The sequence below is a fragment of the Balearica regulorum genome, chromosome 8 (genome assembly GCF_011004875.1).
Source record: "Balearica regulorum gibbericeps isolate bBalReg1 chromosome 8, bBalReg1.pri, whole genome shotgun sequence".
Taxonomy (NCBI): domain Eukaryota; kingdom Metazoa; phylum Chordata; class Aves; order Gruiformes; family Gruidae; genus Balearica; species Balearica regulorum.
Genome location: NC_046191.1, coordinates 6865007 through 6881032, shown reverse-complemented (window position 1 = coordinate 6881032; position 16026 = coordinate 6865007). Strand labels below are relative to the sequence as shown.

The following is a 16026-nucleotide window of genomic DNA, read 5'->3' as shown; positions in this document are numbered from 1 at the left end:
AACCCCCGCGAGCCGGAGCAGCGACGGCGGCGGTTGTGGCTGCCCCCTGGCGGGCGCCGGTAGCTGCAGCCGCACACGTACCGTGAGGGCGGGCCAGGCCTCCCGCTCCCTCCGTCCGCAGCGGGAGGCGGCCCCGGCGGCGGGAGGAGGGCGGTGCCTCAGCCAAAACTCAACCGGGGCGCCCCGGACATCGCCGAATCCCTTATCGACACGATGCGGTACAGCTGAGGGGCCTCGCGCCTCGACCGCCTTCCCCAGGGCAAAAGTCTGGGCCTTCACCAGGCAGCTCCTGATGGGGTACCTGGAGCCCGGGCAGGTGACACAAAGCTGTTTTCTCGTAGTAATATTTACAACGTTTGACAGAAAAAAGTCACGCTGGTGCTTGATTATCGTATCCGCTTTCCCCACACCACAGCTGTGGTGGCGATGGCTTGGGTGCCATCGCTGAAATATGGAATGGAGCAAAGTCCACATGCAAGTACCAGTCTGTCTGTCAGGGCCGCTCGATGCAGTCAGTGAAGGAGACACTGCATGCTTTGCCCTAAAACTTGCCATTTTTTTCTAGGTGGAAAATGAAAGTTACTTAGTTGTTACTAATAAAGGCTTTCTTGTAATATTTAGACATAGTAGTAATAAAAGAAAAATGAGGTGCAGCTAGGCCTTTGCTATGAGTCCAGACATTAACATTTAGAGTTAAATTTGAAGCAGGTTGTGCCTCCTGAGGATGAAGGCGGTAACCCAGCTGAGTGGTTCCCTGGGCTGGGTTTGGCCCCACGCAGCCGGTGCACGCCTGGCTCTCCTCACCAGTACTGGTTTGTTGAGTAGGCCTCACCACTGGTGGCCTGAAGTCTGAGAGTGAATGGACTGGTGGTAATGTTTGCCTTTTTGCTCTTTCTTTGGGGAACTGCTGAGAGGAAATGGCCAGACACATGCCCTTTTGTAAAATATTCCCTTCTGAAAGGAAAATTTAGAAATAGGGTGGTTTTTGCATTGATCACTAGAAGGGGCACTTTTTATTGAGGCCAGTGAATGGGGGAGGACATTTTGTACTGTGGTAGTACTGAAAATGGATTTTACACTGATGAATTTGATGTCATTTAGGTGGTGCTGTGTTACGTCCCAGGTGTAGGCAGTTAGTGCAGGTCTAATGAAGTTCACTCTGCTTACTTTAGAGTTACAGCAAGGTTAGGTCTGGCAATATTTACTATTATGAACTGCTTCCAGGTTGAATTTGTCCATGGAAATAACATAGTCTTTGATATGGTATTGTGTAAACAAGCAAATACACCTTTTGATCTTAGTTAATTCTGCATGGAGGAAAGCCCTAGGTGTCTACATCTGGACATCATTCATACATAAACTGACTAACCCCCCCCGCCCCCCCATGATAGGTCAGATTTGGCTGTAGTTTGTTTTTCAGGAGCGCTGTTTGTTTTGTGATCTTGCTTCCTCTTCTGACTACGTACTGTCTCAGCTTTCACTAGTACAATCAAAACCAAAAGATGTTGGGATTGATGGTTGATTTCTTTTAACATAAATTATTGCAGTGAGAGGCAATTTTCTGGAAAAATACAAATGTTTAAATGTGGGCACTCATAAATTAGGGTTAATGAACTGCTTTGGATATATTTTAGGACTTCATTGGATTAAAATAATGGAGCAAAGAAATTGCATCTTTGTCTCATTTAGCTTAAATTACTATTTGCTTGGACCTAAAGACACTATTCACTGGACACACACAAAATAAAGAACAATTTATTATAGATTCACCAAGAGTGAGAGAATAAAATAAAAAGCTAGGTATAGGAAGGTGAAGTATTTAAGGCTCACTGTTGAACAGATCATGGGACTCCTAGTGTCATTCACTGTGTGATAATAGGTCAAACTCCTTCTCCTCTGCATCTGTTAGACAGCTTCTCTTATGTTCTTTTCCCAAGGGGATTGGAGGGTGTTGAGGGACAATGATTAGTAGTCCAGAGAAATCTATTTATTAATAAAGATTAAAAACTAAATATGTACAACTCAGCTACATGATGAAGTTGAGCACTTTTTTTTTAAGTCTAATATGGAAGTACTCATTGCATTTGTATTGGAGTTTGATTGTTCTGTATGATGTGGCATGTGACATGCTATGTTGTACTGTGTTTATTCAGAGTAAATTTAGTCCTTACCTGCAGTTAAAGTTAATAGAATGATATCTTCAGAGTTCTGCCAGATGTCATTACAAAAGTGAAGACATCTTTTGACGCTAAAGCTTTTTCTATTTCTGTGGTTCATTTTGAAGTAAACTCCACAGAAATACCTCAGAAGGTGTTAACGAAACAAGACAGAAGTTTGGCAAACTGAAGTAGCATTAGGTTAAAGATGTTCACGAAAGAAACTGTAAAGGGTTGGGTTTTTTTGAAGTTTCACAATATATGAAGGGAGATTTAAGAGTGTAAATTCTAAAATAAATGCTAAATCACTTTTCTTCTTGCATTTTACTATACGGTTAGGAATACTGGAAATACTAAATCTGGCTGGGTTTGACTGGAAGATATATTTGACGTCAGAATGTACGTGAGTCTTTTCTGTTCACAGCAGAGATGCTGGGAGGAAAAGTCAGAACTGTAAAGGAAAGCTGACCTGCACGAGGAAGTTACTTTGCCTGACTTTATGTCTAGTTTACTTCAGTTTAGCTTCTCATGGTTGACTGGCATATGTAAAAGATATTCACACAGTGCACTCACTCCTCTTTAACAAAGACTGATGTTACACTAATCTAATTAAATGACTTTCTGTAAGGCTCGTGGACTCCTCTGGTTTACAGCTTCCTAACACTCAGTCTTTTTGGGTGTCATAGTCCCACTAGAGCAGTTATGGTAAGGAAGACCTCAACTTCTGTGAATTTAAAAAAATTAGTACTTAGCTTGTTCTGCATATTTGCCCTAAGTGTATGCATAAGAAGAGGTTCAGTGTTTTGCAGGAAATGTTGAAATTCCTTTTTTCCTGTTAAAAGTAAGTTGGACTTGCAGTCTCTCACAACATTTAAGGATCAAACACTTAAATGCCTTTTTATTCCATTTCTTCTTCCTGAGTTTTTCTACGTAAAAAAGATGTAATGTGGTTATATTGCCTTATTCTGTTACTGTCTGTCTACTTCTCGCACTGACAGGAAGTTGATGCGGTTCATTGCTGTTGCGTCTATCCAGTCAGAAGCACTTTCAGTGTCACTCCATGTATGGTGTGAATCTTTGTTTAAATAGTATTGTCCTTTTCTAGGAATATTGTCTTGAAACTGATCACTTAATACAGTTCTAATTCTTTAAAACTAACAGACTACCAGCTAGGAAAACCCTCTGATGCAAACAGATGGGAGCTGCTGCTAGGAAGCCTTGCCAGACCTGGGCATCGGATGAGAAATCTTTTCTGGGGTGAGTTCTGTCTAAATGACTGGGACAAAGTCATGCCTGTCCTGCTGGGCTTAGTAGCTTGGGCTATTGAAGCAAAGGTCCCCATATCTTTCCATCACAATAAACCTACCTGTCCGTCATTCTGTCACTTAGGGCACCTTTCTGGTAAAATTTTTGAGTTTTTCTCCAGTCCTCTCACAATTTAACTGTCTATAGTAGTATCCAAAGTGTTTTCATTCAAGATAAGTGTGTTCTTTTGGAATCTCAAAGGGCTGTTTATAATTAAAATAGGTGGTTTAAAATTACTGATTTATTGGCCATAGTTTCATGGGTTTAGGCAGACTCTTGGTAATAGCTATATAAATGTGAAAAGGATTCATTATTTTTCATATCTTTGGGCTTGAATATTCACAGTTGCATTCTGCATTCTTTTTGAATTTCCATTCTACAAAATAACTAAAAGTTGGGCTTGAGTAGAAGAGTCCTACTGATACAGAAATAGCTAACCATGGCTTTCTAACGTTTACAGGTAGTGCAAAGAAATTAGAACATGAGCCTAAAAAAAGTAACATTCATAATTACACTAGGTTGAAGCACTTTCGGCAGAACTATTACCCTGCTCATTATATGAACTCAGTTGTCTGATCTAAAGGTAATACCAAGTACATACTTTGTATGTTGCTCAAGTGCTGTCTGGTTTGACTTCAAGTTCAGATTTTTTTTTTGTGAGAGAATGACTCCACTGTAATTGTTTAAATTGTTTTATAAACCTTTTTAGGAATATCGGTGCTTAATGCATTGTTCTTTAAATTACTGTGTTGGAAGGAAGATCAAACTGGAATATGAGTTATCCTGAGAACCTGCATTTTAATTCATCTGGGAGGCGTCAACTGTCTTTGAGTTCTGTATACTAATTCTAACATATTTTTTGATGAATGCATATTATGGGTGAGATAAAAATGTTTTTTGCTGTGTGTGTATTATTTTTTTTGTCTTCTTAAAATAAATGTCATGTTTGATGGCATTACAATAGATAGTGTATTGCTATGACAGTGGTGTTTGGGTTATCTTGACACATTTATACTCAAAAGGCATGCTATGCTTGAATGCATTGGCTTAGGGTTGTATTTGTGAAAGACAGAAATGTGTGCATATACAAACAGTAATTGTTCTGTCTCTGAAGAAAATATCTCTATAAATACACATTTTTAGCATATTTAGATACAATAGAAGGACTGTAATATAACAAGGTGCATATCAAATCTTGATACTGGTTTATTAGGTTTTTGGGGGTTTTTGTTGTTGTTTTAAGAAGAGCAAAATTTACATGATTTTCACTTCTGACCTGTGGGGAGCAGGTATCTATGGGACTTGGCAAAAGGAGAGAAATCAGATAATCGTGCTCTGAATATTTCTGTTGTGTTGTTTGTTTGTTTGTTTCTTTCTTTCTTTCTTTTTTTTCACATGTCAGTGAAAGCTGGCAGAAAGCTCTAATAAGTCAACCTACTTTGGATCTCTAATTTAGGGATCCAAAAACTAAGTTTTAAGGTTGCAAGATTTACAGATTGTTGTATTTTCCTGAAATCCTGCCCATGCCATTGAAATAGTTGTATTTCTGCTATTTTTTTCTCTTCACAAGAAATGTTGAACCCTTTGGAGAATTGAGTGATAAATTTATTTTCCACAGATTGCAAATAAGTCAGGTTCTTTTCTGATACTTTTCATGCCTGTAAGCTGTGAAACTATGTTCTAAACATGCAGAATTTTATGCAATTGCTTTTCCTTATATCTACAGAAGCTTTAATTCTTATTGATTCCCTTATCAAAGAAACTACTTTCACTGACTGAATTAAGACAGTATAGTCTTTGGAAGTTAATAAATTCATAAAATGTTTATTTAAAATATATTTGATAGCATTTAATGTGTTCCATGGTGTGGATCATGACTTTACACATAGATCCCTGTTATACCTGTGTTACTTCTTTAGTTGCTGGGAAGAGAATTATATTCTAGCGTTGAAGAATGTTAATTTGTATGCCTCTGCATTGTGTGAAAGATAATTAGTGTCAAAATAGAGCTGAGTCGGCAGTCTGTTGTGGCCGTTAGAGACAAACTGACTATGGGTTTCTATGTTAATACTAAGCTATTCATTGTAATCTGCTGTTTAGAAAGGATGTCCCTTTTTGTATCTTGAAACTGCGATATGGATGAGTTTTATCTACTTGGTTAAAAATATAGCTCTGTAAGAACTAACATCTACTGTTTTGGTGCCAAGTAAAATTACTTTATTACTGAGTTCAGGTTTTTCTCTGCTGTGCTATGCCACTGTTGCCAGCTATTGACTGAAAGATATTCTTTGCAAATACACATCCTTGCTTACAAAACAATACTCCCTGAGCAAAAAAAAAAAGCAGTGTATTGACAGCCGTATTAGAAGAACAAAAATCCTAAGCCTAGCATGAACTCAGATGTGTAAGTGTCTGAAAAGGAGAAAGATTAGTGGAAATTAATATGAAACAAGACTGGAAGGGACTGTCATAGTTGCGACGTTCATCCCTCTGTCCTCAGCCAAGATCAGCTCTCTCTCATGTGAATCTTTTTGTGAATTATAATGAAGCTTTTTGATTTATTTTGATTCTGCTTTTTCTATAGATTGTTTTTGTGGTAAATGCAAGTATAATGTAATTTGCTTTCTCATTTGAAAAGTCAGCACCCATATGAATCTGTTTGGTTCTAACCTGTTTGGTTTGGCAATGCTAGAAGTTGGTGTAGTAGAACTGCTATCTGTAAAGAGTAACAGGGGTGTGGTCCAGATGACTCCACCTCATTATAGTTTATTTCCACAGATAATTAAAAAAATAAATATTATTTAAATTGGCTTTTCTCATGGTAGAACTGAGGCTTCAACATACACAAAACATTATTTGCTCTTACTTTAAAATAGATGTGTGTTAATTGTCACTTCAAAATTTTACAGAGATACTTACAAGGGATAACATGGATTTGGTGGGTTGACCCTGGCTGGGGGCCAGGTGCCCACCAGAGCCGCTCTATCACTGCCCTCCTTCACCAGACAGGGGAGAAGAGGCACAATGAAAAGCTTGTGGGTCGAGATAAGGACAGGGAGAGATCACTCACTAATTATCATCACGAGCAAAACAGACCGAACTTAGAGAGGGAATTCATCTTATTTATTACTAAGCAAAACAGAGTAGAGGAATGAGAAATAAAATCAACTCTTAAAACACCTCCCCCCACCCCTCCCATCTTCCTGGGCTCAACTTCACTCCCGGGTTCAACCTCCGCCCCCCCCCCTCAGCGGCACAGGGGGACGGGGAATAGGGGTTACGGTCAGTTCGTCACACATTGTTTCTGCCGCTTCTTCATCCTCGGGGGAGGACTCCTCTCATTGATCCCCTGCTGGGTCCCTCCCACGGGCTACAGTCCTTCACGAACTGCTCCAGCGTGGGTCTCTCCCACGGGGTCACAAGTCCTGCCAGCAAACCTGCTCTGGCATGGGCTCCTCTCTCCACGGATCCACAGGTCCTGCCAGGAGCTTGCTCCAGCGTGGGCTTCCCACGGGCCACAGCCTCCTTCAGGTGTCTCCACCTGCTCCGGCGTGGGGTCCTCCATGGGCTGCAGGTGGAATCTCTACACCCCCTCATCCTCCCTCCATGGGCTGCAGGGGGACAGCCTGCTTCACCATGGTCTTCACCACAGGCTGCAGGGGGATCTCTGCTCCGGTGCCTGGAGCACCTCCTCCCCCTCCTTCTGCACTGACCTTGGTGTCTGCAGAGTTTCTTACATCTTCTCACTCCTCTTTCCGGCTGCAAAAACTCTCCCTGACTGGTTTTTTTCCTTCTTAAATATGTTATCACAGAGGCGCTGATTGGCTTGGCCTTGGCCAGCGGTGGGTCTGTCTTGTAGCCGGCTGGCATTGGCTCTGTCAGCCACAGGGGAAGCTTCTAGCAGCTTCTCACAGAAGCCACCCCTGTAGCCTCCCCCACTACCAAAACCTTGCCACACAAACCCAACACAATGGGGAAGCTTGTCTGCAGTGGTTTCTTCTGAGATGCAGAAAGAATCTGGCATATCTTGACTGAAGTTAGTCCTTGTTTATTGTCCTCTAAGTAGTTCCCCCAAAATGTTGGTGTTACATAAGAAAGAGGTATCTTACGTCACTGCATGTTTCAAGCTCTTTGTTTAGAAATTATCCAAGTGCTGTATTCTATTAATGTATTTCTGTGGAAACCGATTTTTTTAAAACAAATCTCCCAAACTCTTTGAAGGTTCCCCAAGTGGAAGGGATCAAAGGTATTTAACCTTTAGCCCACGACCTTCCTATAGGGGCAGGTTATGTCTACAAAAGGGCTGTATGTCTGTGGAAATAATCAAAGGGTTGAACGTTTTACCCCTTTAATTGGAATGTCTAGGTTCTAGTCCATGTCACTTGAAACAATACCTTACTTGTGTCGAGCTGCTCCAGATGATACTTCAGATCTGGGCTATTAAGCAGCTGTTGTTTGCTTCCATGTGGCCTTGCTTTGTGTTCAATAAACATTGTGCTAATTTTTTTTTCTTTTATTTGAAGTGGTTTGCCAAATCCGAGTTTTGATCATCTGAAAGAGCCTTTTGACACAGAAGAATTTCACAAACTTTACAGAGGTGACAGACCTGGGACAGTGTGTATAAAACAGAAACTTTTAAATTTTACCTTTAGAGACATGCTTATGCTGCTCTGAGTGGACCTCATGTTCTCTGTTACGCTTTGACATGAAGTTGAATTGAATTTTATTTCTTTCTACCATTTTAACCTGTGTTTCTGCATACTTTTAAATTGTTTTTGCATTTCCCTTTTTCTCATGCTTGTCATCTCTAAAAAACACATTCTTCCAACATCTTTGATTCTGATATTTGGTTCTTTGCTTTTTCCCTTATTCTATAAAGAAGGAAACTAATCTAGTAGGTCAGGAAATCCAAACATAAGTCTTCATTAGTAAAAAGGTAGAGACCTCTGGCATGTCCTGTCTTCTCACAGAAAACTGCCAGACCTTACTTATCCCCTGCATGCATCGAATTTTCCAATGTCTACGGCCATTTGAAAACTTATGTTAAGAAAAATACATTGCTTTCCTCATGCATAGATAATTGTACCTTTGAGCAGTCTTAGATCTGGTGAATGCAGATGTACTATCCATTTCCTGTGCAATCCTTGTTTGTAAAACCTTTATATAATTTTCAGGGATCTCTAGCAAGAAGCAGGCAAACCCTCAACTTTCAAGAGAGCCCTTGCAGGCAGACTTTTTGTGCAGGTGATGTGCTGAATTCATTCAGGGTTGCCATGGCAACCCTTTTCTTCTTTATCCAGAAAGACTGCTTTCTCAGTAAAGGTACCCTTTCACAGTAGCCTGTTACTTTTGTTCAGGGGTCTTATAGCTCTTAGAAGCAATAGATAGGTGGGCCCTGAAATTAGCAGTGCTCTTTATTCATCAGCTTTAATTATACCAGTATTTATTCCCTCTGCCTTCTCTATGGTTTTTGGCAAGACTGTCCCTTCCATACTGCATGGGGGCATATATTTTCAGATTCTGGGTTTTGAGCACTATTATTTTATAGCTAGGAGATACAATGCTCAGTCCTGCTGTTCTCCTGTCCACTTTCCCTGATCTCAAAGAGTTCTTGGTCATCTTTTCAAAGAGTCTACTTTGTTGTGCACAACTGCTCTCCTGCCCCTAGGAGCCATCAGATTGCTTCTGTTTCATGTCACTGCAAATGTTTTTTCAGAGATAAAAAAGAAAATAGGATGGAAACCCAAACTGAGATGAAAATGATGATACTGACTGTAATAAACTAATCCCCTTCCAGAAGCAAGGGAATCTACATCTGCATGTAGATCTCATAATAAAGTGATTTGACTCTCACAGAAAATTATTCTTGATTTCCAGTCAGTCAGGATTACTGTGACTATAAGTCTGTCCCGTTAAACCATGGGGATGGTGCATAAGCAGGACCTTATTGACAACGGTTTAACAGAGTGGTGATGGCAGCTGAATGAATTAATGTATATATTCTTACATATTTCCAAGTCCATATGCATATGGGTTTTTCTACATCAAATATCTTGCCCACAGATGACTCTTGGGATCAGAAGGATTGGAAACAATAACACATTTCTATTTTCAATCAATAAACCTATTTTGCAGTTATCCCAGTCAGCAACATCCATCTGTTGAATGTTACTTGGGCACTGCACCCACAAGAGAAGAAATACAGGTAAAAAGATGTTTAAACTATCATTACATTAATTATGTAATTATCATTCATTTGCATTATATTTTCATTTCATGCTGTTTATAAAACAGTTTGTGCAGAGAATCAACTAAGTGATTAAGACCTCATCTCATGGTAATACCACAGAAAAGGATAATTTCAGGAAATATATTTTGTGCTTCTGATTCTTTGAGAATAGCATACACAATGGTATCAGTATTAGGTCTAATATCTCAGTGGTGACATAATACATATAATATCCCATAGACATCTCTCACTTTTAGTGATCTGCATTGTGCAGGCCATGAAGTGATAGTTGTGTGTTGTAGGATCCTGAGGAGGTACAGGGCTGGTGTGGATGGCCAGCCATAGCTCAGCCTTCCTTGCTTTTGGCCTCTGGGCCCCCCGCCCAAATACCCACTCCTATTTCAGCACCAGCTTTTGTGGCTTGCTATCCTGTGTGGTCTTTCACCCAACTTGGAAGGAGATCTTACAGATCTCTAATGGTACCTACAGAAGCTCCTGTGTTGAGGTTAGGGAAGGTGTGCACTTTTTTTCTCTGTGGTGACAAACCCCTCTGATTTAGGAAGAACAAAAGAGCTTAAATGCTTGCCCAGTCACTTTGCATCCTGCAGTGGAATAAGAAAGGTCGGGCAATAACTTATGTTCAAAAAGAAGACTTCAGTAGAATGGATTTGGTCTATTTAATAGTAAAGAAAAGGTCATGTCTTTTGTTCTTTTATTCTCACATAAACTGATTTTGTAAAGTTGAAGTTGGTTTATCACCATTTGTGTTCTATGGCTTTGTTATTTCAGTACTGGAGAAAAGGTCATTTTCTTAGTGGGTACCTGATATTCCATGGTCCACTAAAACTGCATTATTTCTGCTAAAGCTTAAGGGTTTTTTTCTTGCATTTTTTTCTCTTTTCTTTTTCCCCCCCTAACTTCACCAGTCCCAAGTCAGCCCAGCTCCAACTGGGTACTTTGTCATGCAGTCTGGTTTATCAGAGGTGCCTGCTTATGATTATATCTTTGTTTTATTTGGGTTATAGAAACTGGAATGTCTTTGGTGTGCTAGCCTGATATGCCATTTAGATTCATATAGACTTTTTTTCATATTTTATTCACTGTGCAAGAGCTGGAAGACATTCTGTAGTATCTTTCCTTAGGGGAGTGAATTGCATTATCTGACTCAAAATGACGTGTCAGTAGAAGACAGTGACCGAGTATTGGCATTCTTATTGTTTCATTGACCTCTAACTTCTTAAGATGAAGCTGCTCCAAGAACTGAAAGCTGTTCTAAGAACTCAATCTATTTCCTCTTTTTTTTTTTTTTAATACACCCACACACCCCACCCCCTGATTTCTAGATGAGATCTAACTAAGAAAATATGAGGACATATCGTATTTTAAGCATCTGGGAGGAAGGAACCAGTTTGGGACTTGCAAGACTGGTAGTAGTTAAAACCAAACCAAGAAAGTCAGAACCCCCAACCCAAAACCTTGTGACCCTTCCGTCTCCTCAAACCTTCATATTTTCTCTGTATACTCAGAAAATACTACCTGGAATCACAGAGACAAAATACAAAAAACCCTATATTACCATTGTTAGTATAACGATATTCTGTAGGATGACACTTTAGTTGTTATTGAGAGGCTTTTTGATGTAGCATTTATATATGGTAAGAGAATTTTTTGTTACTGTTTTAGAGGCCTTTTTATTGCTTTTGACATAGAAGGGCAACACTAGCATCTGTAAAGATAATGGAAACAGATAAAGACATTATGTCAGTCTTGAGCAGTTTACAAACTGAGTAAACATTAAATCTTTGTTCACCAGAAGGGTGGCTTTTTTTGTTCTTAATGCAGTGACTACAATTCTAAGTTCTCTTTAGTTTTAAATGTAGTTCAAAGTACGCAAGTCGGTGTAAAAACAACAGTCTAGATGAAAAGTATTTGCGTACTAGGATTGAAGATGACAGTATTTATGCAGCCTTTTTGCTTTTCCTTTCCCTTTCCCTTCTCCTTCTCCTTTCCTTTCCCCTTCCCTTTTTCTCTCTCTTTTTCCCCCCTTCCCCTCAGTTTATGTACATTTCCACCTGATTTCTTCACAGGTCTGCAGAGAGGTAAGAGTATCTCTCTATAATCTGCCTTGTGGACCAAGACAGGAAAATAAGTCTGTGATAAAGTAATACCAATTAAAATGTCCAGTGCAGGTTAAAATAAAGACTTCCCTTCTTTCATTTAATTTTCTCTGTATCTTGGTAGTTATCTTCTGAGGAGGTAGGCGATTGCGTACTTTTGCAGGAGAAAGGAAATGCATACTAGGTGTTAGTGCAACTGGCTCAATAGGAAAGTAATTTATAACCCTTATGGTAATCAGAATAATCTGCTAGAACAGAAAGCTGTCAGAGACTCTGCTGGAACAGGCCATCAACCATGGGCAGCACTTTCAACAAACAGTGTGTAGCTGTGGAAGAAACTGATACAGAGCTGTGGTAAAGTGTGTGTATATTGCATAGTCTTCTGTTTGTAACTCTATGAATATATTACACACACACACACACACACACACCCCCCCCATGTAGCATGCCTTTGATCCAGTCTGTCTGTTGTAAAGAATTGGGTAGTAGTTATATTGTAAGATCACTAAAGAGCTTTATGCAAGGGAGAATAATGTATTTGAAATACCTGTATTTCACCAGGCCTTAACAATATAGGTGTTGCATTTTAAATAGAAATGCTTGATTTTCATACTCTGGGGTGTTTCACAATTTTTAAGGAAAGATTCCTTCAAGTGATAAAATGCATTTGTACTTATTTTGACTTTATCATGACCAGTTCCATTTCAGATAAAGTTATGAATCTTCCAAATGTCTTCTCTGCAGCTACCTCTAACACAATTTTTTAGCATTGTTAATATACAGGAAACACATTTTACTAAGAGTTAATGTAATCCTTGAAACTTAATTCTTTATTCAAGGTAGGTGTTATCCTTGTATACTCTCGAGAATGCTGCTGGTAATCATACACTGATACCTTTTTTTTTTTTTTCCTTTTACTCTGGCATGCAAAATTTCTGTCTTGTGCCAGAAAAACTACATTCTTGTATATCCCCTGAATGAAAAAAGTAATACCAGACTAGGTGTTTCAAGGTCTTAGCCTGAACAACTTCTTGTTCTTAGAACTATTGACTTGAGTGTTTGTTTCTTTTCTATGTTGATTCCCACTCTAACATCCTTTTTCGTTCATGTAGTGTAGTGCTTCTAAATGCTTTTGTACTTATCCTCTCTCTGAATCTGTCAGAACCAGCATGTGGAGCTGATACTGCTAAACTGGAGAACAAACTGGTGGCTGGAGAGCATAGTTTGGTCGTCAGAGTGAACAGATTAAATCATAAGATACCTGTAAGTACTAACAGCACATCGTCCTTAATACAGCTCAATAAATTGTATGTTGAACATTATTTTCTACATTAGTCAGAAGCCTGAAATGCTTAGGTTTATGTTGCAACTCATTAATTCATAAACATGGTTTTAAAGACTACAGAGGGATAATGGTTTTGCATATAATAAAGAACCATGTGCATTTTTTGCCAAGTACATCGAAAACTAAAGTTAGTGAGGTGAAGACTTATGGTTTAGGGTAGAGACTTTATGACATGAATTAGAATGAGTGTGGATTAAAGAAGGCTAAATACAAAGCAGTTGGTCTTTGACTAAGGCAATGTTTTTTGCATGGAGTTAGAAAGAAAAACAAATGAAAATGTTTAAAAATACTGAGGTCTGACGTGAAATTTATGATGTGACTCTTCTACAAAGGAAATAGCATTTTCTTTACAGCTGGCTCATCATTGACCGTTTGTCTGACTTCGGTTTTACTCCAGCAGTCTTTGAGGTGAATAAAGAGGAACTAAAAAAGACTTACTTCAATATGCTCATCAAATCAGAGGTGTTAGCCAAATGAGTGTCACTGGGGAAAGGCTTAATTTTAGGGTAGTGGCAGAAAGAAAGCAATCATCTTTGTTCTTCCTGTGTTGTCATAGTAGCGTAAAGTAGTGGCTTGAGGAGCTGCCTGTCTTTTTATCAGAAATTACCATGCAGTTCTTTGCATAGTCTTGTTGAATATAGAAAATGCCAGCACAATAATTATATGTGAGCACAATTTTCAAACTGGCAAATATTTTTGCTTTATACTAAGTACTAGTACTAATGATCAGGTGCCAAAGACTGACATGAATTCACATATAAAAAGTTATCCTGTGTATTTTTTTCTTACAGTTGCCTGCGTTTCTTCTGTCAGCAGCACCTGTGTGTGTGCCCTTGGAGGTTAAAATTCCTTGTTAGAGAATTATCAAATCTTCTGAATAAGTGTCAGCTGGGGTCATTCCCCTCCCAGAGTTCCAGCCCAGCTGCCCTTTACTTTTTTCTAATTGCCGTTGGTCTCAGATCACTCACATTTCATGCTCTTATAAGTTCCTCTGATCCTCTCTGAAAGCAAACTTTATTTATACTTTGATAATCATTTAGATAGTTTTTATTTCCTTTCTTTTTAAAAGTTCTGGTAGAGAAGAGGAGATACTTGAGGCCTGCTGCTGCAGAGGTAGGGGTAAGTAGGCAAAACTGACATTGCATAAGATCGGTATCAACCAGCAAAATTTCTCTTTGATTCAGAAAGGATAGCTTACCGGGGTCACAGCTTCTCTGCAGCCCAAAAGAGCAAGAGATACATAGAATTTTCTTCAAGAGACTGAGAGAAACCACACTGCTAAATCTTGAGAAAAGACAGTAGCTAGTATTGTATGAATATAATCTGACATCTTATTTGATATTCATTGGATCTGATGACATAAATATTCTGATAGCACTGTGTTGATTTTTCACAAAGGAGAAGATGTCAATCAAAATAATATATAGCTGTAGACTCCTGATCTGCAGGAGTAGCTGCAGTTTGCTCCTCTTTGGCCTTACTCTTGTTACAAAGGTAGAGTACGCCCTAAAAGGGAGATATTAAATCAAAGCTCAGTGTGTTCTGTAGCCTTCATAGCACTAATAGCTATTGATGCTACAAATTATGTTGTCTTCATTAGGATTTTGGCTTGAATTGACTCACTGAAATTAAAAGACTTCTGTATACCTGCAGATTAAAAGGCACTGTTCCAGTATTTAGGATTAAATTGAGCCTTTTGTGGCCTGCTGTTTAGGTAGCACAAACAGTGCATAGGTCCCTCAGGAAAGAGGGAGATAACAGTGCATCAAATAAAGATATATACTAATATATATTTGGTTTTGGCTAAGATGTGAGCGGATGTTTGACACTTTGCTGTTTGTGCTCCCTGCAGAAAGCTCCAGTTCGCTCCTCTGGCCCATCCCTGCCCTGTTCAGTTCCGGGTGGTGGATTTGCCAAATACGCATCTGCTCTGTAAGGTGAAAACTCTTAACAAAGGTGATGCCAGCTGTGAAGTGACAGTGTATTACCAGGTATATTACTAGAGATTTGCGTGTAGTTGTACATACTACCTGTAGTAGTTTGCTGTGCAGTCACAATTTAAAGTGCAATCAATCCAGAACCAGTCTCTGCAGGGAAAGTGAAGTGAAGGATAGTGATTTTGTAAGCACAGTTCATGTGCTCAAGACTTACTGAAATCCTTGATGAAATTATTATTTTGTGCATGGTTATTTTGTATATGTATTTTTTTGCTTTTCCATATGATAGTGACTGCAGTCTTGGTTTTGTCACCTTATCTTTCTTGTCAGTTGATGCTTTTCCCCCCTTCAGTTAATTCAAGATAGTCTTCCCACCCATGCAGTGGATCCCAAATGAAGCCGTTTGCTTTCTGCTTTGAAGGCACAATGGGAAACCAGAAACTGTCAGCTTGTTGTTTTGAATGATAACTTACTGAGCATTTTATGCTGAAGTTCACCCAGGCTGGATTTGTTTGTTTGTTTGAGGCTGGTGTGAGGCGTTTAAGAGAATGTGTTCTGATGGGGATGCTTGTGTAAGTTTTGACCTTTCCTAATAAATGTTAAATGCTTATTGGGATGTGTGTAGGCTGCATTTACATACTATGCAATGCTTGGTGCTTAGGAAAAATAATGGTTAATGTTAAGATAAGGTCGTAACTTTGACATACACACTTGTTACAGATTACTAGCATTTTTAAGGTGCAAGTACCTGGGACTGTCCTGATATGGTACTTCAAACAATGTATTCTTTCTCTTAAAGAATGAATAAATATTTTTATTTAAAAACATAAGTGGGTTTTTTGTGAACAGTTAGTCCCATATACCTTGTTGCTATGGGAAATGATAACTGTAGCTAATGCCTGGAACAGCATAGCTGAGAGTCCGGAGTAATGTACTA

The 16026-nt window shown here is 39.2% G+C and overlaps 1 long non-coding RNA gene across 1 annotated transcript; it reads left to right on the top strand.

The window, feature by feature from the left end:
- Window positions 1-84: 84 nt before the first annotated feature.
- LOC142602723 (uncharacterized) lies at window positions 85-15648 on the top strand. The gene is made up of 5 exons (XR_012836494.1): window positions 85-6399; window positions 7441-9666; window positions 12920-14271; window positions 15005-15171; window positions 15591-15648. It is a non-coding gene; the product is annotated as an uncharacterized LOC142602723 (long non-coding RNA).
- Window positions 15649-16026: the final 378 nt, after the last annotated feature.